Source organism: Bufo bufo, chromosome 6, assembly GCF_905171765.1.
Source record: "Bufo bufo chromosome 6, aBufBuf1.1, whole genome shotgun sequence".
Taxonomy (NCBI): Eukaryota; Metazoa; Chordata; class Amphibia; order Anura; family Bufonidae; genus Bufo; species Bufo bufo.
In genome coordinates, this window is record NC_053394.1 from 394,438,408 (window position 1) to 394,450,153 (window position 11,746).

Here is an 11,746-nt window from a genome sequence, read left to right on the forward strand (position 1 = left end):
AGCCTTCCCTGCAGCCAGTGTATTGTCTGAACATTTGTTTAGCACGGCTGGAGGGGGTTATCACAGGTTATATTTCCCAATGTTTTGGGGTGTACCCCAATTTAAAAAATAAAATTGAAAACCAAAAACCAGTGTAAGCTACCTCCTCCTCCTCCACCGCCACTTCCACCTACACCGCCACATCCACCGCCTCCTCAACCTCCTACTCCATATGGACCTCATCCACCTAGATCAAGATTATTATTTTTTATTTTTACGTATTTTATGTTATTTGAAGTAATTTCCCTATCCACATTTGTTTGCAGAGCACATTCCATGCTCTTAACCACATTTTGTTGGCATTTGCCGCCCTCTAGCCCTTTCTATGAAATTTTTACAGCCATTTTAGTGCTGAAAAGTTCGGGTCCCCATTGACTTCAATGGTGTTCGGGTTCAGGGTCAAGTTCGGGTCATGAACTCGAACTTTTTTTTATGAAGTTTGGTCGAACCCGTCAAACCCGAACATCCAGGTGTCCACTCAACTCTAATTAACAGTAATGATATACCTGCTTCCACCAAATATTGATTGAGGCCTGCGATACACCTGCTTCCACCAAATACTGATTAAGGCCTGCGAGATACCCGCTTCCACAAAATACTGACTGAGGGATGCGAGATACCTGCTTCCACAAAATACTGATTAAAAGATAACTGTTGTATTATTATTTTTTTTTTGGAGTATTGGATTGTGGTGATTAATATCTCCTTGGTGGCCCTATTTCAACTTTTCACTGTTTATTCAATTACCCCTTAATTCCACATTTTTGTTCCCTGTACTGCCTACTTTTACCTGTGCTTAAAATAGGGTTGCTAGGCATGGTCCGTCTATCTGTTGAAGGACGGAGCAGGCAGCCTGCAAGGTCACATTACTGACAGCCAGGGACTGTAAGTAAATGATTAAAGCCAGGTCCTCCCCAGCAGCTGATAACAGTGCCTGGGCTGTGTGCACTTCTCCCTGTCCCTGCGCTTGGCAGACGCTCCCTCACTCAGCAGAGCTGGAGAATGCAGAGTTGAACCAGCTCAGACCAGGGAAGGGAGATCTGCCATCTGCTCAGTGTATAAATGAAAGCAACATGTGGTAAGAGGACCCCTCTGTGCTGCAGGAGATTAACCCTTTAGGGGGGAGGGCTCTGGTTACTGACACTTTTGGGGGGCTATTGTTACCGGCTAGTGAGGGCAGGCGGGAATAGCCTCAGGGTGGGGGCAGTGGCGGCCATCTTAACTGAATAGTGAAATTGCAGTTTTATGCAGACTGGTTGCTAAGGGCTGAATTTTATTAAATATGGGGTAAGTCAGTCTAATAGGAACTGATTCTGGAATATCATGTTATTAGTAACTACATATATGAAACTTGAAATTAGGGTCTAAATGTGACAGTTATCCTTTAACCTCTTCAGGACACAGGGCGTACAGGTATTACTCATACAGCCAATGCATTCCAATACAGAAGTATTGAAATGCATTGTAAAGGATTAGACCCCCAAAAGTTCAAGTCCCAAAGTGGGAAAAAAAATTAAGTGAAAAAAAAAGTTTCAAAAATTATTCCCCCCCCCCAAAAAAAAAAATTACGTTTCAAGTAAAATAAACAAAAACTTCATTTTCCCCAAATAAAGTTAAATTTTTTTTGTAAAAAATAGGGGGAAAAAAAGAAAAGTATACATATTAGGTATCGCCACGTCCGTATCGACCGGCGCTATAAAAATATCACATGAACTAACCTCTCAGATAAACACTATAAAAAATAAAAAATAATAACTGTGCTAAATAAACCATCTTTTGTCACCTTACATCACAAAAAGTGTAATAGCAAGCGATCAAAAAGTCATATGCACCCCAAAACAGTGCCAATCAAACCGTCATCTCATCCCGCTAAAAATGAGACCCTACCTAAGATAATCGCCCAAAAACTGAAAAAACTATGGCTCTCAGAATATGGAGACACTAAAACATGATATATATTTTTTTTGTTTCAAAAATTATATTATTGTGTAAAACTTACATAAATAAAAAAAAGTATACATATTAGGTATCGCCACGTCCGTATCTATAAAAATATCACATGAACTAACCTCTCAGATAAACACTATAAAAAATAAAAAATAATAACTGTGCTAAATAAACCATCTTTTGTCACCTTACATCACAAAATGTGTAATAGCGAGCGATCAAAAAGTCACACGCACCCCAAAATAGTGCCAATAAAACAGTCATCTCATCCCGCAAAAATCATACCCTACCCAAGGTAATCGCCCAAAAACTGAAAAAATTATGGATCTCAGACAATGGAAACACTAAAACATGATTTTTTTTGGCTTCAAAAATGAAATCATTGTGTAAAACTTACATAAATAAAAAAAAGTATACATATTAGGTATTGTCGCGTCCGTGACAACCTGGTCTATAAAAATATCACATGATCTAACCTGTCAGATGAATGTTGTAAATTACAAAAAATAAAAATGGTGCCAAAACAGCTATTTCTTGTTATCTTGCCTCACAAAAAGTGTAATATAGAGCAACCAAAAATCATATGTACCCTAAACTAGTAGCAACAAAACTTCCACCCTATCCCATAGTTTCTAAAATGGGGTCACTTTTTTGGAGTTTCTACTCTAGGGGTGCATCAGGGGGGCTTCAAATGGGACATGGAATAAAACAGTCCAGCAAAATCTGCCTTCCAGAAACCGTATGGCATTCCTTTCCTTCTGCGCCCTGCCGTGTGCCCGTACAGCGGTTTACGACCACATATGGGGTGTTTCTGTAAACTACAGAATCAGAGCTATAAATATTGAGTTTGGTTTGGCTGTTAACCCTTGCTTTGTAACTGGAAAAAAAATTATTAAAATGGAAAATCTGCCAAAAAAGTGAAATTGTATCTCTATTTTTCATGAATTCTTGTGGAACACCTAAAGGATTAACAAAGTTAGTAAAATCAGTTTTGAATACCTTGAGGGGTGTAGTTTCTAGAATGGGGTCATTTTTGGGTGGTTTCTATTATGTAAGCCTCACAAAGTGACTTCAGACCTGAACTGGTCCCTAAAAATTGGGTTTTTGAAAATTTCTGAAAAATTTCAAGATTTGCTTCTAAACTTCTAAGCCTTGTAACATCCCCAAAAAATAAAATATTATTCCCAAAATGATCCAAACATGAAGTAGACATATGGGGAATGTAAAGTAATAACTATTTTTGGAGGTATTACTATGTAATATAGAAGTAGAGAAATTGAAACTTGGAAATTTGCAATTTTTAATTTTTTTTTTGCTAAATCTGGTATTTTTTTATAAATAAAAATGATTTTTTTTTAACTTCATTTTACCAGTGTCATGAAGTACAATATGTGACGAAAAAACTATCTCAGAATGGCCTGGATAAGTCAAAGCGTTTTAAAGTTATCACCACTTAAAGTGACATTGGTCAGATTTCCAAAAAATGGCCGGGTCCTTAAAGTGAAATAAGGCGGTGTCCTTAAGGAGTTAAGGGGTTGGATATACCTGCTTCCACAAAATACAGATTGAGGCCTGCGATATACCTGCTTCCACAAATATTTCTCTTCTGTAGGGACTTTGGCACAGGGTAATTTTGAAAATGACAGGCAGAGGAAGAGGCAGACCGTTCTGCAGGGGTGGTAGGGGTTTGGCAGGTGTACCAGGCCTGGGCCTAAGTGGGAAGTTGGAGGTGCATGCGATTACGTCAAAGGACGCATCAGAGTTGGTTAAGTGGCTCACTCAGCCTTCCGCTTCTGCACCCTCCTCAAACTCTGTATCTGAACCCTCCTCACTCTGCTGTGTGCACCCCCAAAGACACCACCACCACCATAGCCGCTCCACTCGAGTCAGAGGAATTATTTTCCCATCCATTCCCAGACCTTACCGATGCGCAGCCATTCTTGACATTGGATGAGGAAGAGGAGGTAGCAACGGCCATCACCCAGCGGTCTGACGATAGTACCCAGATCAGCCCAAGGAGGGTGGTCCCCGCTGTTGCTGCCTACTACGAGATATCTAATGTCAGTGATGGTGAAGGTGACGATGATGACGTGTCGATGGATGTCACGTGGGTGCCCACAAGAGAGGAAGATGAGGGGAGTGTAGATGGCCAGCTAAGACCTGTCCTAGGTTGCTAATATAGTTTATATGTTTATACAGCTAAACCTGCCAATAACCTTAATACAGTTCCTAATAACAAAAGCAGAGTTATTTACAGTGACTTCATGTTTGGATGTCATATAACTGTTATATCTTGTGTTCACAGAAGCAGAAAAGATAATCTGCCTTTAAAGGGAACCTGTCATGTGGCTATATAATGTAAGGTTAGCTCAATGACACAGCAGAAACAACAGAAAGCATATAGTTAAACTGTTGTTGCTGGGCAGGAGTCTAGACCAATCACAGCCAGCCTACACACAGCAAGAGTTTTGACCAATCACAGCAGGCCTCACACACAGCCTGGGTGGGAAATTCCCCTAGCATGAGCTGCTAGAATCATTACACCAGAGGAGAGAAGCTGAACAGACATTCACTCCTCACTCCAGAGAGGCCAAAATAGGCATTTAAAACAGTTATATAATGATCCTACTGTTAATATAGTGATTAGAACTGTATACTGAACTGGTTATATGTATGTTTACTTACAGTTCCACCATACAAATGAACTAGTGAGCCATACAATCATACAATCCAAACAAATTGCATACAAATGTGAACTGCTCATACCAGATCATAAGCAATTGTATAGAGCAAACTTCAAACCAAGTAGAGCAAGTGAACTATTGGTTAACCTCAGATATACCTCTCAGAGAGATACTAAAGTGCTTAAATAACTTAAAGTGAGAGTACAGATACTCAAGAGAGAAATATATCCACCATTTAATGTTGAATGACAAGACTGAACAGTTGAACCACCATCTTATGCATACCGCCATTTTATAATACTTTATTCAACACGTGTTTTGTACATGGACTATCTGCTGCGGGGGCGGCAGTGTGATATATGAAGAAAAGTTGAAGTTAATAAAGAAGTTATTTCAAGCATTTGGTGTGCTCTTTAAACCTACTGCTTCCATAGAACGGCGCTAGAGGATTTAGGAGACAGGGAATAGAGACAACCAGGTTCATCCAAGACACGGATGAACCAGAGTCTCCACAGGCCTAGCTGCAGGGAAAAGTGGACGACTGAATACAGCAACAGAGTCGGCAGGTAAGAACACCAGAAACACACTTACCTGCCGCAGCCACCACGACTGGAAACAGTGCATAAGTACAGGCGCCCACACACGAAATAGGACACCGTACAAACACCACACACGGGTATACAGCACTCCTGATACTGCCTGGGCCCCATACAGCAAGGTGCACGGCAGCCCCAGGCAGCACTGCATACAGACTTATGGTTCACCCCTCCGGGAAAACAACCCCCTTCCGGAGGGACAACACACACAGGGAAACGTCTTGCATCTCTGAGATTTCATGGATATGACTTCTATATAACGCCCCCTCCTCAAGTCCAAGTCTTTGACATCTCCTGGATATGTCTTCTTTATAATGTCTCCTGCTCCAGTCCACGTCTCTGAGATCTCCTGGATATGTCTTCTATATAATGTCCCCTGCTCCAGTCCACATCTATGATATCTCCTGGATATGTCTTCTATATAACACCCCCTCCTCCAGTTCACGTCTTTGGCATCTCCTGGATATGTCTTCAATATTACGTTCCCTGCTCCAGTCCACGTATCTGAGATCTCATGGATATGTCTTCTATATAAAAAAAAAAACTGTTCCGGTCCACATCTCTGAGATCTCCTGGATATGTCTTCTATATAATGTCCCTTGCTCTAGTCCACATTTCTGAGATCTCCTGATTATGTCTTCTATATAATGCCCACTCTATATAACGCCCCCTCCTCCAGTCCACGTCTCTGAGATCTCCTGGATATGTCTTCTATATAACGCCCCCTCCTCCAGTCCACGTCTCTGAGATCTCCTTGATATGTCTTCTATATAACGCCCCCTGGTCCAGTCCACGTCTCTGAGATCTCCTGGATATGTCTTCTATATAACGTCACCTGCTCCAGTCCACGTCTCCGAGATCTTCTGGATATGTCTTCTATATAACGCCCCCTGCTCCAGTCCACATCTCTGAGATCTCCTGGATATGTCTTCTATATAACGCCCCCTGCTCCAGTCCACATCTCTGAGATCTCCTGGATATGTCTTCTATATAACGCCCCCTGCTACAGTCCACGTCTCTGAGATCTCCTGGATATGTCTTCTATATAACGCCCCCTGCTCCAGTCCACATCTCTGAGATCTCCTGGATATGTCTTCTATATAACGCCCCCTGCTTCAGTCCACGTCTCTGAGATCTCCAGGATATGTCTTCTATATAACGCCCCCTGCTCCAGTCCACGTCTCTGAGATCTCCTGGATATGTCTTCTATATAACGCCCCCTGCTCCAGTCCACGTCTCTGAGATCTCCTGGATATGTCTTCTATATAACGCCCCTGCTCCAGTCCACGTCTCTGAGATCTCCTGGATATGTCTTCTATATAACGCCCCCTCCTCCAGTCCACATCTCTGAGATCTCCTGGATATATCTTCTATATAACGCCCCCTGCTCCAGTCCATGTCTCTGAGATCTCCTGGATATGTCTTCTATATAACGCCCCCTCCTCCAGTCCACGTCTCTGAGATCTCCTGGATATGTCTTCTATATAACGCCCCCTCCTCCAGTCCACGTCTCTGAGATCTCCTGGATATGTCTTCTATATAACGCCCCCTCCTCCAGTCCACGTCTCTGAGATCTCCTGGATATGTCTTCTATATAACGCCCCCTGGTCCAGTCCACATCTCTGAGATCTCCTGGATATGTCTTCTATATAACGCCCCCTGCTCCAGTCCACATCTCTGAGATCTCCTGGATATGTCTTCTATATAACGCCCCCTGCTTCAGTCCACATCTCTGAGATCTCCGGGATATGTCTTCTATATAACGCCCCCTCCTCCAGTCCACGTGTCTGAGATCTCCTGGATATGTCTTCTATATAACGCCCCCTCCTCCAGTCCACGTCTCTGAGATCTCCTGGATATGTCTTCTATATAACGCCCCCTGCTCCAGTCCACGTCTCTGAGATCTCCTGGATATGTCTTCTATATAACGTCCCCTGCTCCAGTCCACGTCTCTGAGATCTCCTGGATATTTCTTCTATATAACGTCCCCTGCTCCAGTCCACGTCTCTGAGATCTCCTGGATATGTCTTCTATATAACGCCCCCTCCTCCAGTCCACATCTCTGAGATCTCCTGGATATGTCTTCTATATAACGCCCCCTGCTACAGTCCACGTCTCTGAGATCTCCTGGATATGTCTTCTATATAACGCCCCCTCCTCCAGTCCACGTCTCTGATATCTCCTGGATATGTCTTCTATATAACGCCCCCTCCTCCAGTCCACGTCTCTGACATCTCCTGGATATGTCTTCTATATAACACCCCCTGGTCCAGGCTTATGTTGTACCTGAAGAAGGGGAAGGCCGGTCCGCGAAACGCGTTATACGTTAGAAGTGAACTCTTGTCAATTGTTTCTTATTTTAATATTTTTAAGCTGGTGTCCTGCCCCAGACGCCTGCGTGCTTACTTCATTTATGTTCTCAGGAATCTGTTGATTACCAGCAGACAGATCTACGGATCCTTCTGGCTGTGGAGCCTTATATGTGTGGATGTAATGAGTGTTCCACTTACCTGGGGGCAGGCGTGTCCTCCTCTGACAACCCTTCACTATGGAGCCTCCTGGGCTGTAATTTCTACCACCTTGTACAGGAGTCGGGCTCCAGTCTGTGCGTGCTGCGGGAGAAGGTACAGGACCTGTGATGATGTCATGAGCATGTGATCGTGTGTGGGAGGAGTCAGGCTGTGCTGCAGGAGAAGGTACAGGACCTGTGATGATGTCATCACCATGTGATCAGGTGTGGGAGGAGTCAGGCTCCAGGCTGTGCTGCAGAAGGTACAGGATCTCTGTGATGATGTCAAGACCATGTGATTGTGTGTGGGAGGAGTCATGCAGATCACATGACCAGGATTATCCGCTCCCTGCTTGTAATCCCAGTCTGTATGTAGCAGAGCTGTAGGCCTGTAATGTTTATGTAGATTAGCTGTATGTGTGTAATGTCTGTGTAGTTGAGCTGTATGTGTATACAACCAAGCTGTTTATGTGTAATATGCCTCTGAAGACTTGTATCAGTGTGTGCAGCAGAGCTGTGTATGTGTAATGTTCAGTTACTACAGCTGAGTCTCTGTCATGTCCATGTAGCAGAGCTGTGTATGTGTAATGTTCAGTTACTACAGCTGAGTCTCTGTCATGTCCATGTAGCAGAGCCGGCGATGTAATCTGCTGGTATCGGGGCTCTGTGTGTGCTCAGGAGGTGTTTAGGGGTAACTCTGTCCCTTTTCTCCATATCAGTTATTAGAAATGATGTCAGCGATACCTTATGTCGGGGCAGATGTAGGATTTCCGCTGTGGGGGGGGGGAGATTAAAATTATTATCCGATGTTATATTTTAGTTTTATCAAAGGATTTTCTTTGTAGTTGATCTGAGCTTCTCTGCTGCTCCATTCCAATGGGGGAACATGGGCCCCGTTCTCATGATTGTCAGGGGCCCCCAGCGATCCGATCCCTACAATTCCTGGGACAGCCCTGCCCCTTTAATAGCCCCGCCCCTTTAATAGCCCCGCCTTTTGCCATTGGCTGAATTTCAAAGATGAGATTTTAGTCGGCGGAGATTAAAAAAAACACAGAAAAAAACACTTGAGATTCGTTTCGGTCCCGATTCACTCAATTTTTTTAAAAGTTTGGCTCGGACACGATTCAGGCTAAACCGACGTTGCCCCAATTACCCTAAAAGTTGGTATTTGACCCCCTCTAGCCTCTGAGGAGTCATCATTTTTAGGAAAACTTGTTCTCTTCTATTTATTTGTTATGATTTTTTCTTGTTCCCCCCACAAGCTCCGGACCCCAATGACGGCAATAGTAACTGATGTCTGACTGACACCGACATACATAGCGGTGGGGAAAGGCGTTATCATACAGCGTGTGTAATATCGCACCGCGCCGGGATACGTGTTCTGCTTTTTCATTTTCCAAAGCTTCCAATAATTGCCCCTTATCGGAGGCAGAAGACGATTAAACACACGGTGTTATGGGATAGAAAATATTACAAAGTGGCTTGGGTGACCAAGTGTCCAAAAATGATGCCCTGACCGGGTCGGAATGCCCCCTGTACGAAAAACCACAGAAGAAGAAGGGGCTTGTTGTGAACGAGCCTAAGGGTACTTTCACACTTGCGGCAGGACGGATCCGACATGCTGTTCACCCTATTGGATGCTAGGGGTAGTAGTAGTGCTGGGGGTAGTAGTGATAGTGGTGGCTGATGCTTGGTGATAATGGTGGTGGTAGTAGTAGTGCTGGGGGTAGTAGTGATAGTGGTGGCAGATGCTTTGTGATAATGATGATGGTAGTAGTAGTGCTGGGGGTAGTAGTGATAGTGGTGGCAGATGCTTTGTGATAATGATGGTGGTAGTAGTAGTACTAGTGGTGATAGTGGTGGCTGATGCTTTGTGATAATGATGGTGGTAGTAGTAGTGCTGGGGGTAGTAGTGATAGTGGTGGCTGATGCTTGGTGTTAATGGTGGTGGTAGTAGTAGTGCTGGGGGTAGTAGTAATAGTGGTGGCTGATGCTTTGTGTTAATAGTGGGGGTAGTAGTAGTGCTGGGGGTAGCAGTGATAGTGGTGGCTGATGCTTTGTGTTAATGATGGTGGTAGTAGTAGTAGTGCTGGGGGTAGTAGTGATAGTGGTGGCTGATGCTTTGTGATAATGGTGGTGGTAGTAGTAGTGCTGGGGGTAGTAGTGATAGTAGTGGCTGATGCTTTGTGATAATGATGATGGTAGTAGTAGTGCTGGGGGTAGTAGTGATAGTGGTGTCAGATGCTTTGTGATAATGGTGGTAGTAGTAGTAGTGCTGGGGGTAGTAGTGATAGTAGTGGCTGATGCTTGGTGTTAATGGTGGTGGTAGTAGTAGTGCTGGGGGTAGTGGTGATAGTGGTGGCTGATGCTTTGTGATAATAGTGGGGGTAGTAGTAGTGCTGGGGGTAGTAGTGATAGTGGTGGCTGATGCTTTGTGATAATGATGGTGGTAGTAGTAGTAGTGCTGGGGGTAGTAGTGATAGTGGTGACTGATGCTTGGTGTTAATGGTGGTGGTAGTAGTAGTAGTGCTGGGGGTAGTAGTGATAGTGGTGGCTGATGCTTTGTGATAATGATGATGGTAGTAGTAGTGCTGGGGGTAGTAGTGATAGTGGTGACTGATGCTTGGTGTTAATGGTGGTGGTAGTAGTAGTAGTGCTGGGGGTAGTAGTGATAGTGGTGGCTGATGCTTTGTGATAATGATGGTGGTAGTAGTAGTAGTGCTGGGGGTAGTAGTGATAGTGGTGACTGATGCTTTGTGATAATGGTGGTGGTAGTAGTAGTAGTGCTGGGGGTAGTAGTGATAGTGGTGGCTGATGCTTGGTGATAATGGTGGTGGTAGTAGTAGTGCTGGGGGTAGTAGTGATAGTGGTGGCAGATGCTTTGTGATAATGATGATGGTAGTAGTAGTGCTGGGGGTAGTAGTGATAGTGGTGGCAGATGCTTTGTGATAATGATGGTGGTAGTAGTAGTACTAGTGGTGATAGTGGTGGCTGATGCTTTGTGATAATGATGGTGGTAGTAGTAGTGCTGGGGGTAGTAGTGATAGTGGTGGCTGATGCTTGGTGTTAATGGTGGTGGTAGTAGTAGTAGTGCTGGGGGTAGTAGTGATAGTGGTGGCAGATGCTTTGTGTTAATAGTGGGGGTAGTAGTAGTGCTGGGGGTAGCAGTGATAGTGGTGGCTGATGCTTTGTGTTAATGATGGTGGTAGTAGTAGTAGTAGTGCTGGGGGTAGTAGTGATAGTGGTGGCTGATGCTTTGTGATAATGGTGGTGGTAGTAGTAGTGCTGGGGGTAGTAGTGATAGTGGTGGCTGATGCTTGGTGTTAATGGTGGTGGTAGTAGTAGTGCTGGGGGTAGTAGTGATAGTGGTGGCAGATGCTTTGTGATAATGATGATGGTAGTAGTAGTAGTGCTGGGGGTAGTAGTGATAGTGGTGGCTGATGCTTGGTGATAATGGTGGTGGTAGTAGTAGTGCTGGGGGTAGTAGTGATAGTGGTGGCAGATGCTTTGTGATAATGATGATGGTAGTAGTAGTGCTGGGGGTAGTAGTGATAGTGGTGGCTGATGCTTTGTGATAATGATGGTGGTTGTAGTAGTACTAGTGGTGATAGTGGTGGCTGATGCTTTGTGATAATGATGGTGGTAGTAGTAGTGCTGGGGGTAGTAGTGATAGTGGTGGCTGATGCTTGGTGTTAATGGTGGTGGTAGTAGTGCTGGGGGTAGTAGTAATAGTGGTGGCTGATGCTTTGTGTTAATAGTGGGGGTAGTAGTAGTGCTGGGGGTAGCAGTGATAGTGGTGGCTGATGCTTTGTGTTAATGATGGTGGTAGTAGTAGTAGTGCTGGGGGTAGTAGTGATAGTGGTGGCTGATGCTTTGTGATAATGGTGGTGGTAGTAGTAGTGCTGGGGGTAGTAGTGATAGTAGTGGCTGATGCTTTGTGATAATGATGATGGTAGTAGTAGTGCTGGGGG